We start from the raw sequence: 21,467 nt of genomic DNA on the forward strand, positions 1-21,467 counted from the left end.
TTACCATCAAGCGAATCCCTGGATCCCATCTATCAGGAGTCGCTCAGGCTTTAGGTTTGGTACTCCTGAGGATTATGGGAGCTTGGTGCTAGCATTTTCAGAGGGCACCTGCTTGGAGATCCTATTCCAAAGCACCTGTCTTTTTCCAACCCTTTCAAGGTGTGAAATGTCTTTTTCTCTACATTGTCAGCGCATTAATTCAGTTCAACCTGACGTCTTTCTTCAAGGAGCAAAACAGCTGTTGACAAGCCAGACAAGAGGTTTCAACACCTCCATGGTGGAAGAAAAGCCAATTTTTTTAAAGAGGTGGCGGTGAGCAGGCTCTGAAGAAACCAGTCCCTGAGGAACCCAACCAGAGGACCTTCTTCCTCTTGGTAAGGGGTGTGTGTGGGACGGACAGAAAGCTGCTAATGTTGGTTTCTACTATAAATACATCTGCCTTGGAAGCAGTCAGGTGAGAGAACCTGAGCATAATGAGTGTGTTGTATGGAAGAAAGAGCTGGACAGGGAACACCAGGTCATTGTAGTGTCATGGAGGAATGGGCATTCTGCAGTTCTTAGCCCACATTTTCCTTTTCTCCTTGGCGATCCTTGATCTTTATTTAGATGTATCCTTACTTTCAATCAATTAAATCTTTATTCAGTCATAGACCAGCATGTAAAATGCAGAAATCACAGTTAATTAAAATAAAATACAAAGAGAGAGAGAGAGAGAGAGAGAGAGAGAGAGAGAGAGAGAGAGAGAGAGAAATGTATCCTTAGTTTAGGCAATTTTCAGATGTGTAAAGCATTTCCCAGAATTCTTAGCCATGGGCTTAGGAATTCTGGGAGCTGAAATCCAAACCTCTGGAAGTTGTTCAAGTTGGGAAAAATTGCTTTAGGGTTTTGTTTGGGGCTTGTACTGGTTTTTATGTTATGATTTGTGACCTGCCCAGAGTCAAGGGCAGGAGTCCAGGTTTAATTAATTAAATTGTAGGTTCCCTTCTTGCTTGTGGGAATTTTTTGTTCCCAAAGGAAGGTCTGAATTAATGCTATGTGGAACAGAAGTGAGAGTAAGCCCCACTCCCTTATTCCTTTCCGCTTATTCCAGCTCTCATTTGCATGGGGACTCTATACTTGACTGTATCCTGAGCCCAAACAGAGCAACCATGTGTCCAGATTTCATTCAAAGTCATTTGACATGTTTCCCTCTTTGAGATTTGGTTGTGCTGTCTGGCACAAAACTCATAGCAGGATACATCAATTAAAATCAGTCAGAATAGAGCTGGAAGAGTCCTTGGAGGTCTTCTAGTCCAACTCCCTGCTCAAGCAATACCATTTCAGACACATGACTGTCCAGTCTTTCCTTAAAAACCTCCAGTGATGAAGCCCCTATAACTTCTGAAAGCAAGCTATTCCATTGGTTAATTGTCCTCACTGTTAGGTAGTTTCTCCTTAATTATTTTGAATGTTAATATTTAATGGCTTATGGATTTATTTTTCACATTTTGACCACTCATCTCCATCAGAGAGAGAGAGACTGGGTGATGTGGAATAAAAATTTAAAATATAAAAATAGCATATAAGAATTAAAAATGTTAAAACTCTATATGCCAGAGGCAACAGTCCTCTAGTCCTACAGATAAATAAGATAGCATTCCTATGCTTGTTTTATGTTGAAGAGGCATACCCATTTTAATGCTTCCTTCGATATTACTGATAGGATTGTAGGAAAGAGCATCTCTGATGTCTCTGAAAGTTGTGACTGCAGTATTCCTTGCTGTAGCTAAGCAATTGATTTGTGCTTGGCTGGCATCCCAGCTGACTACAGTCACCTGGATCATTTTAATTCCTTGCAGGCATTATAGGAAGGAATTCATAATTGGGTTTTAACATATTATAATTGTTAATTGATTCAGTGCTTTTAATCTGTCTCTCATGAAACCTTCATCTGCATTAGTACTACCCTGTCTTCCCCTCCCCCACCCCCTACCTATCTTAATTCTACATCAATCATCTAATGTCTGATTAAGTTGAGCTTATGAAAGCTAATACCTTAAAAATAAAAGTTGGTTAATCTTAAAGGGTGCGTACCAGACATTTATTATGTTTAGTTCCTTGCAAGCAAATGTGATGAAATGCTGCCGAAATTGCTTCCAAGGATCTTTACTTAAGTGTTCAAAAGAAATCCCTTAAGATTTTAAAGAACCTTTTCAACAATCCTCCATCCAAACATGAAACATCGTTTTAATTAAGGCCTAGCCCTGGTACCCAAGATATGGCCCGCCAGATTTCATTCTGCCGGGGCTCTTGGGCCTTTGCTTCTGTTTTGGCAAAAATTCAAGAGGCCAAGAGCTCTGGGGGAGGCGGGCTCCTTCAAGCAAAGCTTTGAAAAAGCAAACTTCTTGCGAACTTTCTATACTGAAGTTGCAAAAAGAAGAATTCCTCATTTGGTGGCAAAAGCAGTTGATTCAGGGCGCTGGCGGGACTAAAGGAAGGTCGCTTCTGTCGCCCTGCACAAAGCACGCGATCCCTCGGGAAAGATCCCGTCCACTGCGCTCCAGGCTCCCGCGCGCTCTTTCCGCCCGAAGGCGGCTCCAGCGGGAGAGCGCAGTCGGTCTGCCTGCGCAGGATTCTGTCCCGAGGCGCGCCGCGCTTTCCTTGAATGGCCTGCTGTTAAACGGAGGTGGCGGGCACCTGCTCAATTCATTGGGGGTAGCAGAAAGGGATCCTAACCCGTAATGGATCGGGTTTGGGACCAGTGGTGAAATCCATTTTGTTTTACTACCGGTTCTGTGGGCGTGGCTTGGTGGGCGTGGCAGGGAAGGATACTGCAAAATCTCCATTCCCTCCCCACTCCTGGGGGGAAGGATTTTGCAAAATCTCCATTCCCACCCTACTCTGGGACCAGCCAGAGGTGGCATTTGCTGGTTTTCCGAACTGCTCAAAATTTCCGCTACCGGTTCACCAGAACCTGTCAGAACCTGCTGGATTTCACCCGTTTGGAACAGAAGCGCCTAGTTCAACGACTGCCGAGTTGTCTCGTGACTAGCTCTGGATTCGGGAGGCTGCATTCGGGACGGTCTCCCTTGACACGAATCCCGCAGGTCTCTTACTGCTGCCTCCCTGCGTGGAGGTATCCGCAGGTCTGGTCAAAAAAACTCAGGATGGCGGCCCCAACGGGGCGATCGAAGCGGCTTCCGATGCACGTAAAAACCAGCGGACCTTCGACTTCCATCTTGACTTTTTTGACCACATCCTGCAGGCCCTTTTGGGTGGAGAAAAACGGGGAGGCGGATCGCTACTTAGCCCAGTCGAGTCGGACCGATTGGCAGGCCGCGCCTCGGGGCTCAGGGCAGCGGGTTTTGCGCGCCGCATCTCCTCTAACGGGGCGCAGGCGATGGATGGCAGGCCGGGTTTCTGCTCGGCGTCCCCTTCCAAGCTCCCCGCGCCTTTGCTGTCTGCGGTGGTTCCCTGATCCCGCTGACCCCGGGCATGTGGTTTCACTTTTTCTTCTGATCTCAATTCCAGGACCAGCGGGGAATAAAGGACAAATTGAATAGTAACCATTCAGGGCGCATTCTTTTCAAACGCCTCTTAAGTCCGCTTTGTCTTGTCGGGCAATTGAGAGATAAATGTCCCGCGTTTTGCCCCGTTCCTCCACGTTGCTTTCTTTACCCTCCTCCCCCTCCCCCCGCCTTCTGGCTCTGTGGGTGGCGTCCTCCCCAAACAGCCCCCCCTCCTTCCTTCCTCAGTCACACACGCAGGCACACAACCCCGTTGCAAACAGAAGGCTAGGAATGCCCCCAGCAGTCCTTTAGATCGCGCTTTCCCCCGACCAGCACAAGGCCCACACACGTTATGTCCACAACAACAATCCCGCGAGGAAGGTTCGGCCCAGACAAGAGACTGGCTGGCCGAGCTAACGACCTTCAGTGGGGATTCCGAGTCCCGCCCTTAAGACCCCGTCCTGCCAAGGGGAAAAATGGGTAGGCGCTGAACCTGTCTTCCAGCCCTCCCGAGCAACGCTTCTCAAGGTCCAGGTCCTGCTGGGGGGGGCAGCCCAAAGGCCTTGGGTCGAGGCGGTCTGAAATTTTGACGATCCTTGGATCGCTTGTTCTCTAAAGCATTATTACCGGTACTACTAGCCTTGGTGGTGCAGCGGACTAAGTGCTGTTATGTAGCACTTAGCCTGCAATTAGTGCCAGTTCAAATCTCAGCAGGCTCAAGGTTGACTCAGCCTTCCATCCTTCCGAGGTAGGTAAATTGAGGACCCGGATTGTGGGGGCAATAAGCTAACTTTGTAGAAACACCGCTTATGGGGGGCCAAAAAGCCCTAATAAGCAGGTATATACAAAAGAATGAAGGCTATTGCTTTAGTGCATTGTAAGCCACCCTGAGTCTTCGGAGGAGGGCGGCATATAAATTGAACTAATAAAATAAATAAATAAATACTAACGGTACTACCGTACCATAGTAGTACTACAGTACGGTACTACTTTCACAATTGCTCCCCCTTCTAAGTGGAAGAAGGGTGAGGACCAGTGGTGAAATCCAATTTTTTTACTACCGGTTCTGTGGGCGTGGCTTGGTGGCGTGGTTTGGTGGCATGGCAGGGGAAGGATATTGCAAAACCTCCATTCCCACCCCACTCCAGGGGAAGGTACTGCAAAATCCCATTCCCTCCCTATTTCTGGGGGAAGGCTATTGCAAAATCTCCATTCCCACCCCACTCTGGGGCCAGCATTTACCGGTTCTCCGAACTACTCAAAATTTCCGCTACCGGTTCTCCAGAACCTGTCAGAACCTGCTGGATTTCACCCCTGGTGAGGACGGCAAATAATTCACCCCACCCCATCCTAACTCCGGTCCTGCTCAACGTCCCCTGTTTGATCTCCCCCTTGACACTTGGTTTGAAAGTCACTCTCGATTACTTTCCTTGGTACCGGAGACCACTGAATGTTCCCCTACTTGTTCCTTACTTGCCATTAGGCTAGAAAGGACGTTTATGTCCCGTTTCTTAGGGGTGAAGGGGGGAAAAAAGATCGAAAAGCCACCATCTCCAACCACCACTCGATCCCCCAGCCCCGATTCGATGCGAATTAATCGGCGGCGCTCATCTTCCCCACCGCCATTTGAAATGGAAAGAAAAGGATCGCATTGCGCTCTAACTCCTTAACCCTTGAACTTCGGAAGTCAATTAATTGGAAATATTGGCAAACTTTGCCAATTCTGTGAGAGAATGCCGGGTATCGCCGCCTCCGCGAAGTCTCTGATTTAAACCGTGGGTGGGTGGGTGGGCTTTCTGATGCAGCTCCAGCCAAGGGTTTTCCTGGCTGCCCTCTTTCAGTGCGAAATCAAACACTTCCCTTCGCACCAAATCCATTAACCCTTCCCCCCCCCCGGTTCTCTAGAGGGACCAGGTTTCGAGAGAGGAAATCTGCCATCTACTCACGAAGACTCCCCCAGACTGAAAAGGGGGAGCGGAAGCGATGCCCCGAGAATATCAGAAATCAGGGTAAGGCGGAATCAGATCCACCCGTGAAATCCTTCCAACAAGACGCAAAACGAGGCGAGTTGTGTGGGCCGAGGATCAACAAGAGTTCCAAGCCACACACACACACACACCCCACGCTTCGGGTTCAGAAGCAACCCTAAAGTCCTGCCAATATTGCCATTCAATTTGGGACATTTTAGCGGACAAAGAAATCAACAGATCCTCAGGTGGAACCATTCATTCCAGTTAATTTAATTTACGCTGGATAAAAGCGAAGATTAATCGTTTCGTACTAGCTCGGCCTATTTCGGTAGGGAACGCGGCCTTCAGTGCAAAGCCCGAGCGGAGCCCATACTTTTATTTGTTCCCTCCGAGGAAGCCCGAGAACCCCCTAAAGCAGTGTTTCTCAACCTTGGTAGCTTGAAGATGGGTGGACTTCAACTCCCAGAATCTGGGAGTTGAAGTCCACCCATCTTCAAGCTTCCAAGGTTGAGAAACACTGCCCTAAAGTGAAGAAGTAGAAAATAATTTGAGTTTTCATCCCAGCTCAGTCGCCCCACAATTCCCACTTTAGTACCGTCAATACCAGTTTATCTGGAAGAGAAAAGCAAGTGGCATCTGGAATAGGATCTTCCGCCTGTTTAACGTGGCTTCTATCAGAAACCTGGAAAATCCCGATCAAGGGAGAAAATGAATCTTCCTACCTCCGATGCTAACTGGTTAAAGAAAAAATGGTTTTGGTTTGGGAAGGGAGGGAAATCTTCCTTGTTAGCGTTGCAGTGGAGGGGCTCCATCAAGAGGGTCATTTCACGAGAGTCGTATTTACACACACACACACACACCGATCTTTGTTTTTATAAATAACTCAAGGCAGCGAACACACAAGATGTTCCCTCCTCCTATTTTCCCCACGACAACAACCTTGTGCGGTGGGATGGGCTGCGAAAGAGTGACTCGCCCAAAGTCAACAAGCCGGCTGTCATGCCGAAAGCGGGACTATAACTCACAGTCAGTGGTGAAATCCAAATTTTTTTACTACCGGTTCTGTGGGCGTGGCTTGGTGGGTATGGTGTTGCTTGGTGGGCGTGGCTTGGTAGGTGTGGCAGGGGAAGGACACTGCAAAATCTGCATTCCCTCCCCACTCCTGGGGGAAGGATATTGCAAAATCTCAATTCCCATCCCAGTCTCGGGCCAGCCAGAGGTGATATTTTCCAGGTCTCCAAACTACTCAAAATTTCCGCTACCGGTTCTCCAGAAGCTGTTAGAACCAGCTGGATTTCACCCCTGCTCACAGTCCCCTGGTTTCTAGCCTGATGCCTTACTAACTAGACCCAACTGGCTCTGATTAATGCCATCACCGGAAGCGGCTCTACTTCTTGCATTTGGGAGGAGCAGCACATTATCCTGGATCTACGACCCGGAGCAAAGAGGAGATAGGAGCGCTAATGGGAAAGGTTAGTCGGCTCCACTTTTCACTGAGTTGGTTCTTCTGTTCCCCAGCCTTCGATTTCAAAACACCGTAACTGCATTTATAAATCGAGTCAGGTGAATTTTTTGGTTTCTCGGGGGATATAAAAGTTATGTTTATACTACATACCGTAATCTATTAAGTATGAGATAAGCATTTCGTAAAAAACACCCCACAAAAAACATACCTTAATTTAAAAAATATACACTGCTCAAAAAAATAAAGGGAACCCAAGCAGAAGACATCCGAGATCTGAATGAATGAAATAGCCTTATTAAATACTTTGTTCGTTACATACAGTAGTTTTGTGTTCCCTTTAGTTGTTTGAGCAGTGTATAAACTACTGCATGTAAAGAACAAAGTATTTAATAAGGCTATTTCATTCATTCAGATCTCGGATGTCTTCTGCTTGGGTTCCCTTTATTTTTTTGAGCAGTATATATTACTAGGGAGAAAATGCTGTTGGAAATAGGGCGCCTGTAGACTTCTTCCACGCAGAATTGCCATAAACCTTCAATTTGGGGCAAAAAAAAATAATAATTGAGAAATCTGCGAAACGCAGTCAACAAGTATGCCTGCACAAAAGGAAGACAGAAGGGAAAGCAGCGCTTCGTGCACCGTGTCCCATTTATTCCATTGATATTGACTTCTCCTCCCTTTAAGAATCGGGCCAGCCCTCATTTCAATCGCTTTGCTAGTAAAACGACCCTAAAGGGCCCAGATCACTTTTGCATACAGTCCTGGGAATGGGGGCAAGGAACGGAAAAGCCCTTTGCATTTGGTCTGCGAGCGAGAAATACACCGCTCAAAAAAATAAAGGGAACCCAAGCAGAAGACATCCGAGATCTGAATGAATGAAATAGCCTTATTAAATACTTTGTTCTTTACATACAGTAGTTTTGTGTTCCCTTTAGTTGTTTGAGCAGTGTATAAACTACTGTATGTAAAGAACAAAGTATTTCATAAGGCTATTTCATTCATTCAGATCTCGGATGTCTTCTGCTTGGATTCCCTTTATTTTTTTTGAGCCGTATACTTTTTCGGTACCAATAAGCAAAAGAAACTTTGGCAGGAAGGGAGATTTAACCGTCCGGATGGGGCGATCTTTCCCCAGCGCTCCTTTTGCGACCCTAAAACCAGGTTGCAGCGGCTGTTGATCAGGAGGGGTTTTTCCTCGTGGTCCGCCGTTTTCCAGGGCATCGCCCGGATCGAACCGGGCGAAGCCAGGGAAGCGGGTGGGCTGGGGGTTCCGGGCAGCGGCTGCGGAATCTGGGGCGGCTGGTGTGAACCTGGCCGCGCCTGGGAGGTGGCGCCTCCCCCGCCGCCTCTCACCTGCTTCCCATTAACCTTGCCTGCCGCGCCGCCGCCTCCTCCCGGCTTCTTATAAACTTCCCTTCGTTTACTCAGGCTGGTTTTCATTGCGGCAGGTTTGCTGGGGCTGCCTCTCTGTTTAGTTTATTAACCCACAGGGTTACTTTAACTAAATATTTGGGCGGAATCCTTCGGGGTTGAATTTCATCGTTTTCTAACGAAATTACTCACTTTTGCCAAACCAAACAGAGAGTCTTCTATCGATTTTGTATTCGTCTCTATCCGGGCGGCCCGGGGGAAAGGAAAGAAAGGCAAGAGAAAGGCGCTCCGGGGCCTGGCCAGAGCCTGGATCCCCGAAGGTTGCAGCGCCAGCCTTGGACAGGGAGGGTGTCCCCGGAACCCCTCAAGCTGCGCTCCGACCGGGCTCTGTTTTGGGGAGCACTGCTTGCTGTGGCTGAAACGGTTTGCAGGCTAGGAGAGGCAGCCAAGAATTGGTGGTGCCCCTTTTGTCTTTTGCAGTTCATGGGGGGCGAATGGAAGAAAAGTAGAAACCACCTGCGTGGATCCACCCCACCAAGCTAAGCCCAGACCAAACCCCATTGTATGCTTTAAAGCTGGGGTCTCCAACCTTGGCAACTTTAAGCCTGGTGGACTTCAACTCCCACAATTCCCCAGCCAGCAAACTGGGGGAATTCTGGGAGTTGAAGTCCACCAGGCTTAAAGTTGCCAAGGTTGGAGACCCCTGTGCAATGTGAAGTCTGCTAAAGGTTACAATTCTTCTTTCTGTGACCTTGGGTTCCACTGGAGGTAACATTCAGGGCTCATTGTAATGGCAGGACGCTGCTTTCCTCATTCACACAGTTCCCGACATAGATATGGTGGTGTTTCTCATATGCTATGCCTGTGCATTATCCTGATCTGCTAAGCTAGTAATGCCATCAAAGGAAACAAGATTAGCCCGGCATGATTTATTGGTGACAAACCCATGATGTTAATTGCAGCATGCCTATCCAAGTCCTCACGCATATGCTGCTTGATAATTCATCTGAAGACCTTGTTCGGTTTAAATGTCAAGCTGGCAGGTTTGTGGTTTCCTGGGTTCTCCTTGCTCCCCTTTTGTGAAGGTAGGGATAACATTTGGCTTCCCGTCAGTCTTCTGAGACCTCGCCAGTCCTTCAGAGTTCTCAGAGACCACTGAGAGTTGTTCTGTGACTGCTTCTAATTTGTTCAATATCCTGGGATCTAATCTATCTGGTCCTGGAGACTTAAATTCTTTTAAATTGGTTAAGTTCTGGCTTTACCTTCTCCTTGCCCATTCCAAGCAGCAGTTCACTTGTTTTCCCACTGACATAATGAAGAGCATTTAAGATTCCATTTTCCATCTGAAAGGAGATAGGAGCAAAATGGCAAGTTCTCCCTTTGGGGTTGGAGTGACAAGGGAAGGCAACACTGGACTTTTCCTTGCTCAGCCATAACCCTTCAGCTTGCTACTGTGCTTAGAGCCCCTCACTTTTCTGGGGCACCCAACAGTTTCATATGTTGCAACTTAAACTGGCCCTTTAAAAAAATCTCCCTATGATCACATCCAGCACAGATCAGTTAATTTCATCTCTAAGATAAATGAATGGTAAAGCGTTACCAATTCTATGCACCAAGAAGCTGGGGTGATATTGATTTAATAATACAGGTAGTCTTCGTGTTATGACTACTCATTTAGTGGCTATTCAAAGTTATGATGGAATGGAATAAGACATTTATGACCAGTCTGTGAAGTTGTAGCTATCACAGTATTTTTGTGATCTCATAATCATGATTCAGGCGCTTGGCAATCAGCTTGCAATTATGACAATTGCAGCATCTCTCATGACATGATTGCCATTTGTGGCCTTCCCTGCTGGCGTCTCATAAGCAGTCAGTGGGGAAACCAGCAGAAGGTCACAAGTTGCTCCAACTTCTGCTTTATCACTCTATAGCATCTGCCTGCAGAACGTGCCCCCCACACACATACACACACACACACACAACTGATGCTGTTACCCACCAGCCTGCTTGCCTGGGACTCCCACTTCTACCCACAGCATGATCGTGTGAAGTCCTCACTTAGTGACTTGTGTATCCCGGAGTTACGATAACAACAGGGACACGTGGGTTGGTAGGTGATGCAGTCACATGACATTGCACTTTATGACTGCATTACTTAGCCACAGACATTCTTGGTCCCAATTGCTCTCGTAACCTGAGGGCTCCCTATTTTTAAAAAATGCTAAGGAGTTGGCAAGAGCACAGAGAAGCACAGCAAAGATGGTGTAAGGCTAAATCCTACAAAGAATGATTAAAGGAACTTGGTATGTTTAGGATCCGATCTGGGTCAGTCACTGGGACCAGAAGTTGGTATGTTCAGTTTAAAGAAGACAGAGGACACTCAGAGGCTCAGAGGACACATGATATGTGATAGTCTTCTAATATAGGAAGGGATGAAGGGATGTCACAGGGAAGAAGGCATAGATTTATTCTCCAGAGCATCTGAGAATAAGGCAACAACCAGTTGGTGCAAGCTTTACAGTGAAAGATTCAGGAGGAAACTAAGGAGGAATTTCTGACTGTGAGAGCTATTGAGCAATGGAACAGCCTACCTCCTGAAGGTATGGTGCTCCATCACTGGAGGTTTTCAAGTAATAGCCTGATAGCCTTTTGTCTAAAATAGTATGAGGATTCCTGCACCGGGCAGAATATCATACTAGAAGATCCCTTCTAACCTTATGATTCTAATTGGAGAAAGTATGACTAATGACGATTCAAGGTTTTTTTTATGGACTGGGAACAGGATCATGGGAACAGCAAACATAGGTTATGGGCCAAAAGTAAAGGGTGTGTTTGCACTTGTTAAAATGACAACAACAAGAGAAAGAGAAAGAAAGGCAAAACAGAAGGAAGTCTGAGAAAGATTTCTCCCAGTCAGGCCTGAGTGAATTCCTTGACTCAGTGTTTCCAAGACAGCTGTAACTCCAACATAGAGCACAAACTTTGCATGTAAAATCAGTTACGATCAATTCCTGCAATTTCCATTAATGCTGTGGAGACTTCCTATCTCAAACAATGGAAATTCACAGCCAATCAACAGCATTGGTCATGGATTCTGGTTTAATTCAGTAGGAGGCAGCATCCTAAGTTCTTAATACTAGCTAAAATAGACATTGGCCTGGCACATTGGATTAAAAAAAATATTAGGCAGAAAAATAAAATTCCAGCTCTATATGACCCTAAATTCTTCTAGATCTAATAATGAAATTGAATTTTCATAAGATATATCAACAATCTGTATTGATGATTTTGGGGGTTATAAGGATGATTTATATTCAAAATAAACATAGCCATATCTAGCCACAGCCTACTCACACACAGAGATTTAATTCCAATTCTCTCAGAGAAATTAAAGCAATATCAGTTGTTAATTTGTTCTCAGCTACATCTAAATCCATATTATAGGGCTGTAAGGCTTTTCCTCTTATAGCAACAAACAAGAATTAAACCAGGAATGCTCCTAATTTCCTAAATCATAAGAAAGGAATGTCTTTAATTCCACTCCTTTAATGAAGACCAACATATGCTACTTCAGTTGGTTGCCTCTCCTTGGTTCATGGTAGGATTGCCTTGATATAATCTGCATTGAAATGAACAGGCCAATGCTATTTTAGTATTTAACCTGAATTAGTGTTAGGATTTAAAAATAATATTGTGATTTGACTGAGTTTCAACTTTTTTTTCCTTCAGGCCTTTTACTCTAACAAAATAAATGATTACTGCACAGAGAAGCAAACAACTACATGAACAAAAACTTAGCCAGCTTTCATTCATATTTAGCCTATCCCTTGCTTTTAAATTTTACATTTGGTATGACTTGCTTAAATAAGATACAAGATGGTTACAATAGAATCTTTTCTGATGTGTACTACAGCTCCCACAATATTTTACTATTGGCCCTTCTTCCCAACCCTTCTGGGAATTATCTTTCTGGATTCCGTGGTGGAAAAGTTTCTTGTGGTCTCTGAGGGCAGAAGAAAAGCACATGTTTACACATGTTCAGGGTTAAACTTTGAAAAGGGCCACAGTTTTGAAATTACAATTTATTGACAGTCAGTTACCTTCCCATTAAGAGTATTTACTTTTTAATCCTGTGGAAATCTTGGGGTATTTGCTAAAGATAATAAGAAAGCTTCAAGTGATAATCATAATCAATTAAAGAATAGTTGTAAGATGTTAATAAAAGACAGTGAAAAATGGATTCAAATTGCCAAGCAGAATTTTCCAATTAGGGTAAAGAGCAGAGAAAAAGCATATTTTGACATTTTGTATATCCAGCAGAAAAGATAAGTATGATAGAAGTGGGACTTAGAAAAAAAAAGATTGTTTTTGCACTACATACTTTCCATCCTTCTTTAAACACTCAGGATAAAACTCAATACTCCCCTTAAGTCATTAATCAGTCCATCAACAGCTTAGCAACAAAAACATATGTAATTTCATCCAACAGGAATGTACAATAAGAAACTGCAATGAATTTGCTCCATGATACTGAGCATAATGTAAGGTGTCAACATTTACATCTCAAACAGAAAAGTGTATATTGCAAATTTGTAATAAGTTTCATCCTAGAATTTCATTATGGCTATGTGTTTTTGAAAATAAAGATTCCAAAGCTATATAGAGTAATAAAAATAAAATCAACAGATATCCAAAGAACCACCCAACTGTTTCTGCACACTTAATTGTTTTTTACAATGTGGATGTTATCCGTCCACAGGGCCTAAAAGTAAATGGTTACACGGTCTATTAGTGCTTAATAAGAGAAGGAATGGGAAGAAGCCATTGAACTGAGGAGGCAAACTCTCTTCTGCCATTTTCCTGAATGCCCTTCTGACATTGTTACCAACCTTCATGTATTCAGCCAGGAGGCATATGCTTCAAGTCAATAGCTCTTCATTCAATCTGGTACCCAGTTGCATTATAGCACCAGAGCAGTGGTGGGTTGCTACCGGTTCACCTGGATCAGGTGAACTGGTAGCAGCAGCGGTGGGAGGCTCCGCCCACCCACCCGGATGCTTCTGTGCATGCACATGCGCGCACATGAGCAAACTGGTAGCAAACTAAATTGAAACCCACTACTGCTCCAGAGCATGTGGAAAGGTGTACTCAGAATTAAGCAAATGTTCTGTTTAAATTTGAGGACAGTTTTGGAGGGTGCCTGTGAATTGGAAGGGGGAGCATTAAAGCTCTTACCTGTTCATCTGAATGTGGTTTTTGATGCTCTGTGCATGCCCAGAAGGTCCTGCGCATGCGCAGAGGTGGCACATGCAAGCAAAGCGAGCGAGTGCAAACACACGTTCCCATTTGTGAACTGGTAGTGAAGGTAAGTGAATATCAACCCTGCCATAGAAAATAAGTGTCTTATTAAGTCATTAGGTAAATCCGGCTTCCCCAATTGACTCTGCTTGTCAGAAGCTAGTTGGGAAGATTGCAATTTACTGTCACTTGGCTGCAAGACATTGTGACTGTTGTAAATGTGAGTCAGTTAGCAAGTATCCAAACGTGACAGGGTGAGGTTGGGTGTGCAACAATCATAACTTTACAGATGAGTTGTAAATCACTTTTCCCAAGGCATCAGAACTTTGAATTGTGATTAAACAAATGGTCATAAGTCAAGGACTCCCCATAGTAACTACAAGCCTTCACATTGCTAACTCCCAGACCAAAATCAGATGTAGGGGATGGACTTTCTTTGATTGTGTTTCCATGAAAGTCAATGCCATACATGTTAGCCTTTAACAAATTACACATTTTTGCTGTGACTGTGTTAAATTAGGTCATTCATTCTGATTATGGTTGTTCTAAAATCAGAAAATATAAATATAAGCAATCCTTTACCACGTTGTTTAATCTATAGAAATAAGTGTTCTATTACTCTGATTATCATGTTAGCTTTCGCGAGCTTTAAATTCATGTAGACTGCAATCTTATACAAACTAATCTATGTTTAAGAATCTTAAACATCTCAATAAGAAGTAATCTTACTTCTGAGTAAACACATAACATTACACTGATAAAAGCCTGGGAAAACAAGATAATATGCTTTTCAAAGCATGTAGCCTCTATATAAACAGTATTTGCATTTTGAGGCACATTTACTTTTTCAATGTTCTATCCCAGCCAGACATGTGTTAATGATAGAATAAGAAAGGCGACATTTAAATCTAAACAGTTACATGAAGTGGCATGCTGTATGGGGAAAAAGACACAAAATAATGTGTTATTAAATTTTTGTTTGCAGTAAATCCTTGTTTTCACGAACATTGGTTCCAAGATGCTTCTTTGTTGTGTGAAAATTAAGTATCCAAAATAATACAACTCAGATTTCCAATGCAATGCAATATGGAATATGTACAATTCATATAATTCATTTCCAAGCTTTGCATGTCTAAACGTATCCAGATCAGTTCATCACTTTGGGGAGAAAAAAAGCCACTCCCTCTTCAGAATCTATTTTTTAAACAGGAAGAAGTTCAATTAAAATTCAACAATCAGTTAAAAATGGAATGTTGTTATTGAAATTGTTAAACAAATATGTAAAGCAATGAGCAAGAATTTTAAAAATGGTAATATTCAGCTATCCAGTACATAATGTAGTTGATTTGTAAGTTATATCACAATAACAAACATAAGAAAAGCAAAAGGGTATGCAAAAATTAATTAAACTTAACATGTTAAATTCATATAATTCACATAAATGTATTAGATATATATTTAATAACAATATATCAAATTTCCCATAAAAGTTTGTCCATTTTGTTATATACTATAAAATCTATGCCAAAGAGAAGCATGTTGTGTCATATTTTTATTAATGGAAAAGTTCTTCCTGACCTCCTTTTGGCAGAACTTCCAGGAACCTCACTGGTCATTCAGATGGGATCATTCTGAAAGGTTCCTCCACGGCTTTGTTTTTCCTTTCTTTTCTTTTCTTTCCTTTCCTTTTCTTTTCTTTTCTTTTCCTTTCTTTTCTTTTCCTCTCCTCTCCTCTCCTCTCCTCAAGTTTCACATCAATTTTTTTTACTGCTGCTTGGATAAGTCCCTTCAGTTTTCTTGGAAAGACTTTGGAAGTGGTTTGCCATTGCCTCCTTCCTAGGGCTGAGAGGGAATGACTGATCTGCTGGCTTCATATTTAAGGCAAGAGTAGAACTCACAGTCTCCTGGTTTTTAGCATGATGCCTTAACCACTACCTCAAACTGGCTCTCCCAGTTGCTAAAAGTTAGATCAGCGTCCACGGGTATGATTTGGCATGGAAGGTTGTTTTCTCCCATTCTTGTTACTTCAGTCTTGGGCGTCAAATGTGTGGTCGTTTAGGTTTCAGTATGGAGGAAACAAAAATGTGCCAAGTGTGTATGTGTATGTGGGTAAACTAAGAGAAATTGAATTAAAACATACAAGCAAATCCTGTCTTGATAATTCATTACCAGATTCCAGAAAGCCCAGAAAAATAATTGTGTACAGGTAGTGCTCAAGATATGACCATGATGTAGCCTGTCCATTATCATCGCATTTTGTGATGGCTGTTAAGTGAAACATCTTACTTAGCAAACCCTGCTCTCCCCAGTTAAGCAAACATGTAAATCATTAAGTGGAGCATGGGGTGCCTCAGGGGGGAGGTCCTTGGAGGCCTAGCTTAGGCACAGGTCCACCTGCCCTGACCCTCCCAATGTCTCTCGCCTCCAAGACACCCCGTGCTCTGCTTCCTGCCCCTTGGGTCTTCACAGGCCTTTCCTCACTCCCACTTGGTCCTCCCAAGGCTTAAACCTGATTCACACCCCACCAGGCCAATCACACTTCTCACTTATCTTTTGAAAAGCCCCAAGGCCTTCCAGAGTGCTAGAACAGATTGCTCCATCACATATCCATGTGGTGCAATTCTGGAAGTGGCAGAGATATTTACAGCCACCAGAATATAATTTGGCTGCTGGAAACATGGCAGCTATCATGCAACCAAGGGACAAAGTGACCCATTCTGCTTTGCTAGCAAAGCTTTCTGCAGTTCTGTGCAACCTCATTAAGGCAGTAAAACTGAGTGGTTTGTCCCTGGGCCAAATGGTGACAACCTGGAAGCATCCGCCATTTGCCCTCGCCTGTTCTTGGATGGGGATAAAATGGCAGCTGCAAGACAAACCACTCTATTTTGCTGCCTTAACAAGGGTGTACATTGTACAGCCCTGTGGAAGGCTGCAGAAAGCTAGCATGCCAAGTAAGAGAAGAGGACAAGTCATGGGAGTGACTTGTCCTCTTCTCCTAAATCTCTTTCTTTTTCTCCTTTTTCTTTTTTGATGCCTCTTTTTTCCTCCTCCCCCAAACAATCTGCCAGGAAGGACAGCGGGCACTTGCTGAAGATCTGAATGATTTTCTTGCAGGGACTTCTGAAATTGCCTCCCAAATTACAGATGGCACCTCCTTCATTATAACACTGCTCAACATCGGTCCCTTCCCAATTTCTGCTCATAAAGAAGTAATCCCTGTTGCAGCATTACCTATAACAGTGTTTCTCAACCTTGGTAGCTTGAAGATGGGTGGACTTCAACTCCCAGGATCCCCCAGCCAGCGTTGCTGGGGGTTGAAGTCCACCCATCTTCAAGCTTCCAAGGTTGAGAAACACTGACCTATAACAATCTGTGCTATTGTCTAAATGAGGGCATATGTCATGAAATCATGCAAAGGACACAGATTAGTCCATGTATCATAACATCCGATCTAAGTGTAAATCTGCATCATGAAGAATGCTTTGGCTTTCAACTCCCCTGCAGGCCCCCATTGCTTCTGTTCAAAAACTTTTATCAAGCTATACTTCTGTTCTTCATGAATATGTGAACCTGGGCAATTTAGAGCTTGATGCTTTTCTTTGGCCAACCAAGTCCAAGATACCGATGGTGATGAGATTCCTCTCCAAACCAAAGAAAACCTAAAGCAGGCAGGTTGTACATGCATCCTGCCTCCCCTCCACTTTCAAGTCATTGGCTTGGTTAATTAAAATTGCAGTAATAGGGTAGCTGAACATTTAGCTGATTGGTAATAGGATATATAGCCTTTCACCTCTAGGTCACTAGTTTGATTACAGCCAGAGTAGGTAGTGACTAAAAAATTATTATCATCCAATTGCTTTTCAGTGACCCTTGTGAAATCACTTGGAGACTTTCAATTCTGTTTGTAATTTGATAGGTATCTATTTTGTCAAGTGCTCTAATGCAATTGGCACTAATTGGCACCTTGGTTGGCAGACGTTGCCAGGGAGAAGAAGTAGTCATGCATTGCACTCTCTGGATTTGTTTCATAGAGGTATGCACCAACGCAGTTATCAAAGGAATCTAGTTAGCAGGAAGACAACAGGTGCAGCAGTAGTCAGTAGGACATTGTTACAATGCTTTTACAGCAATCTCTGCATCTGTTCAAGTTAAAAAAAGTGAAATTAATTTGCTGGATAACTTTGAGTTTGCAAACACTTTTGAGTTTGCAAATGGTCAACATCCTTCCTTGTGGATGAAAACCAAAACTCATTGTTATGGGATGTGAAAGCACTGGGAATAAATGAAATTTAACAACAGCACATGCTTCAGAATCCTAATATTCTCATCTGTTGGGGCAGAAATAAAGTTTATTTTTCTATTCTCTCCTTCTTTTACAGGATCAGCTTGAATCTCAGCCCTCTAGTTCACCAAATGCTGTCTGCTGTTCTAGTGTCACATCCAGAGTGAATAAGACTTAATATGGGTAACTTTGTCTCCCTTGCTATGCTTGACCACATGACAAGAAATTCTTCCAATTCCCAGGAAATCTCCAAACTGTAATTTTATTAATAGCTTCTTTTTTTTAAAAAAAAAAATCTCCCTCAGGAACTCCAAGTGATGACAGGATGTGCCTCATTTGTGCTGGACAACGAGGCACATCCTCGTTGTACCGGACTGGGAGCCAATCCACATTCAGGAGTTATCAGGTCCACCCAAGTTCCAGCAAAAGCCTATATTGTATAGGGTTATTCTGAAGACCCTTATCCTTGAAAATATTGACTCTAGTCCTAGAGACACATTTCTATCACATTCAGAGCTTCTGTTTTTACATTTTATTGTCATTGCAATACTGCAATTTGATTCTGGGTTTGTATTCAGTGATTTACCACACTTTCTTTCTTTGGCACTGGGCATACTTTTAAGGCACTCTTTTACTTGAGGCAAACTCCTGTAAATATTTTCCCCCATCAGAAATGGTCCCTGGAAGGACCAGGCAAAGGAGTACCTTGGCTATGAAAGGAATTGCCTCTTTAAGAAGATGCCTCTTTAACAGACTGTATTTTTAAGGTACTGCATTATTCTTCCCTAGTATTAACTTATTGTTATATGTATGTTGTTAAATTCCTTGGACTCTACTGGATTAGAGCAGACATACTGAATACATTTTAAAAAATCAAATAAGCAATTATCCTAAAATTGAATCTTTTCTATCTTTTCTTTGTTATTTTAAAAAAGTTTTTTCCTGTCAGTTTGAGGAGTCCTTTATACATCAGTTACAAAACCCTCCCTCCCTCCCTCCCTCCCTCCCTTCCCTGCAATAACTGTAAAAGACTGAGCGTGAGTTTGAGGCACTTGCCACAATGCCATTGACACATTTCTTTGGCAAGTCTTGTGTTTTCCCTTTTATTTGCAGGGATTTCTCCATCTCCCCCCTTTCCCATTATTTTTCTTAATTTACTGCTTAAAGCCAAGCGTCTCATAGTTTTCTTGAGAAGTTAAATGAATTTCCACTCCTTCCTGCATTATTTGGCTGTTGTTGCTGTTGTGTTATGGTTTTGCTGCCTGCTAACTCATCTGGGATTTTTTCCCCCTTAGTAGCTGTTCTCTTTCCTCAGTCACTGCTATGTATCTATTAGCAGAAATCCGTGTAACATTAAGTGATATTTTCTCTCTTAAAGGAGCACATTCAAATAAGCCAAATGTGGATGATTTAAGTTAGTATTAAAGATCAAAGCTGTTTCTTCCTTCTCCTACTCAGTTTCCATTAATTGCACTTACTAATATGTATTCCTAATAAATAATATTTTGACATGTGAATAATTGATTCCTGCTGGGTCTTCCTTCAAAGTTTTTGGAAAACTTGCTGGCCACTTTCCTTTCAAAAACTGTTTTATTTTGTTCAACCAAGAACCTTAGGGCAGCATTTCAGATTCCAATCCTTTCTTGCAGCCCACATTAAATTCAGTTGGATTTGCTTCTGAGTAAATATGCATAACATTCAGACATTTTATGAATTGTAATAACTGTTCTTAGCCCGAGGGCCAAATGTTGAGAACAAATACTTTTTCTTGTTGCATTTGATTTGGAACCTTGTTTAAATGTATACTATACTATCTGAAGAAAGAAAGTGTCAATTAATAGAAGAGGAACTGCTGTGAATTTTCCTTTCCCGGTGCCATCTGTTCTCTAATATACTATTTGTTGGCATGGAGAAGTATGTGTGCATTCAGATACTAGTTTCAGGAAAGGGGAGTCAGGTTCCAAAATGTAACAATTATTACTGTTTATCTAAGAATAAAATCATTGGTTTTTTTATTAAGACCTATTTAAATTAATTGAATTAAGTTATTAATAACTGAACTTATTGGGTCAGACTCAGACATGTCATTATGAAAATAAAAGGGCTCTTTCTCATCATAAAGAATTCAGATCCTGCAAAAGTTCTCTTCGATGAAAGAGACAGACCATTTTTACAGTACTCCCTGCCCCCAGCAGGATGTCTGGAGAGGTGGAGGCCGCCTTCAATCTACCCAAAACTGCTGTGGGGGGAAGGGGCTAAAGGGCCTCCAAATTTTCTCCAGTAAAAGGCTATAGGTCATGGTATTTGAAATGCCTCGATTAATGCAAATTATTCCTCAAAATAATCTCTTGAAAGGTGAATACGTTTGCAACTCACTTTAATTCGTTGGCCGTCTTAATCTGGAAGTGTGCTGAAAACATGATGTACACATCTCTTCCTCAGATTTATTGTACTTTCCATTAAAGATGTAGGTTTCATGCCACATTTCTTCCTTGATAGCCCAATGAAACTCTCAAGATCGTTGTTAGGGGAAAATTTAGAGGAGAGAGCGCTATGTTGCTGTCATGCACTTGATATGTATCTCGCCTAACACTCCCAGAGGTGAGGCATTGTATAAATCTAATGCATATGAATATAAATAGTGTGTAGTATTTATTAAGACCATATTTTAGTATGTTCAAATTATATTTTATGGGTGAGTTTTACATTATTAACATAAAGGAGAGCCTTTGTGTAGCTTCATGTTGTGTACCAGTTGCACTCTTACCTGAACTATGACCAACTATAACTCATAGTTACTCATGTCCTAATCACCCCTAGAATGGAGTATTGTAATGCGTTCTACATGGGCTGCCCTTGAAAAGCATCCATGAGTTTCAAGTGATGCAGAATGTGGCATTTACATCTCCTCTTCACAAGTTGCATTGATTGTCAGTTTGCTTCTAGGTTCAATTCAATATTAAAATCCTATATAGCAGTGATGGCTAACCTTTTTGCCATCGCGGGCCAGGAGGGGGGCGGCGGGGGAGGTTCGCACATGCACATGCCCACACCCATAATTCTATGCACCCCGCCCTGCGCATGCGCGCCCAACCTCCTCTCCCCTCCCCGCTCCTGGCACACAATGGCCCGGTAGGCCCGTTTTTCTTTCTCACCTGGCTCCAGATCCCCTCTCTGCATCTAGGAGTCTCTGGAGGCTGGGGATAGCAAAAAATATCACTTCCTGTCCAACCAGAAGTTGGGAAACAGGCCATTTCTGGCCTCCAGAGGGTGGGAAAGGCCGTTTTTGCCCTCCCCAGGCTCATAGAGAGGCTCTGGAGCCAGGTGAGAGAGAAAAACGGGCCTTCCCCACCACCCACCAGGCCCTCTGGAGGCAGGAAACAGCCTGTTTCCCTACTTCTGGTGGGCCCAGAAGGTCCGAAAATAGATGGCCGGCGCGTGCGCCAGAGCTGAGCTGGCATGCCCACTGATATGGCTATGCGTGCCACCTGTGGCACACATGCCATAGGTTCACCATCATGGCTATATAGCATGGGAGTAGGTTATTTTGAGGGACTACCACTTTCCAATTATATCCATTTATCTATCCC

General features: G+C 43.3%; 1 long non-coding RNA gene across 1 annotated transcript in view; it reads left to right on the forward strand.

Moving 5' to 3' along the window:
• LOC148115075 (uncharacterized) overlaps window positions 1-19,896 on the forward strand; it is a 31,963-nt gene extending 12,067 nt beyond the window's left edge. The window contains exon 2 of the long non-coding RNA XR_015732106.1: window positions 17,975-19,896. This is a non-coding gene — a long non-coding RNA (uncharacterized LOC148115075). The remainder of the gene's footprint in view (window positions 1-17,974) is intronic.
• The last annotated feature ends 1,571 nt before the right edge of the window (window positions 19,897-21,467 follow it).

Source organism: Pantherophis guttatus, chromosome 2, assembly GCF_059756535.1.
Source record: "Pantherophis guttatus breed Tessera chromosome 2, ASM5975653v1, whole genome shotgun sequence".
Taxonomy (NCBI): Eukaryota; Metazoa; Chordata; class Lepidosauria; order Squamata; family Colubridae; genus Pantherophis; species Pantherophis guttatus.